The 1,428-nt window shown below is 30.0% G+C and overlaps 1 long non-coding RNA gene across 1 annotated transcript in view; it reads right to left on the bottom strand.

The window, feature by feature from the left end:
* Positions 1-1,428, bottom strand: part of LOC128250039 (uncharacterized) — a 402,283-nt gene that overhangs the window by 66,754 nt on the left and 334,101 nt on the right. The window lies entirely within an intron of this gene.

Here is a 1,428-nt window from a genome sequence, read left to right as displayed (position 1 = left end):
CATATATATGTATGTATGTATATACGTACGCACGTATATACATATATATGTATGTATGCATGTAGGAATGTGTATATATTTAGAGTAAAATATGTTCCTTAGTAATATATTTTCATAAAGTTTAAGAACTCAAAGATAGGTGCAAATAAATGGATACATATTTCAATAAAATATATTAAATTTGTCCATAGAAGTCACACTGTATAAGCAGAAGGATTTTAGAGATTTCACTGTAAATTATGTTCCAAATACCTGAGAATGTTCTGTAAAGAAATATGTACAGTTAATATATAATTCTACACCACAGTATTTAAATATGTACGGTTAATTCATATTTCTACACCACAGTATTTAAATATGTACAGTTAATACATAGTTCTACGTTATAGTATTTAATTAAACAAAATAGAATAGATTTTGTAGCAACGCTCACTCAAACTTTTCAATTTTATAGAGTGAATATGGACAAGCTCAGTTATGTTGACTTCTCTATGTGACCACATTCAATATAGCAGCACTAAACATGATCAGATATATTACTGAAGTCAGCTTGTGTCATCCGTTGTCATGTGCATATTTTTGTACAAAAATGGAATTTGCACATTAAACAACAGAACCGTTATTACCGTAATGAAGCTAGGCAATATCGTTCTAGATTATAGCCCTGAAATTTGGCATGATAGGGGAAACAGAATATGAACAAGTAAAATTACAGCCTAATATTACTTTGTAGCAAAATTTAAAATAGAATTTTAATGAAGGCTTCACGTCAGTTAAATTATACAGTACCTGTTATTCATTATTCATAGGCGGAAGGGTGTGTTCTGTGAAACGCGCAAATGTTTGCGGTAACAGGAATAATTTAGACTTTATTACCTCATCAACTACGGGAAATAATAATATTAAAAAAACAAGAATTAAAAGCTATCGGTGTGATCCAACTATTTTACACCAACTGTTTCGGAATTTATTCACATGAAACATCTTATACATGACAGAAATGAAACAAAAGTCAGTTACAAGATAATGGTTGGTCAGTGGTTTTATAGTTCCTCAAGAGGGAATGCTAGATTTCGGCAATGGCCTATAGGGAAGTGAAACGGGTGTATCTAATTTCATTCCTATTCTTTTCTATAAAAATGTAATATGTCAAAACATGTTACTGGTTCTGGCAACGCACACAAAATATCAGATACATCCTATAACAAATTTGTTAATTTCAGACTTATCCCTGAAGCCTTCCTTTGTAAGAATTAGCATTAAAGAATTTATTAAATATTTCCGCTAGAATTTCCACGTCTACTTTACTTCAGTATACGCTTCTTATGCAGGAAGTATCACAGGGAAACATTTTAAATTTTCTAATCAGAGAAAGACTCTCATCTAATATGTATGTATGTATGTATATATATATATATATATATATAT

Source organism: Octopus bimaculoides, chromosome 19 (assembly GCF_001194135.2).
Source record: "Octopus bimaculoides isolate UCB-OBI-ISO-001 chromosome 19, ASM119413v2, whole genome shotgun sequence".
Classification (NCBI taxonomy): domain Eukaryota; kingdom Metazoa; phylum Mollusca; class Cephalopoda; order Octopoda; family Octopodidae; genus Octopus; species Octopus bimaculoides.
This window is presented reverse-complemented; position numbering and strand designations above follow the sequence as displayed.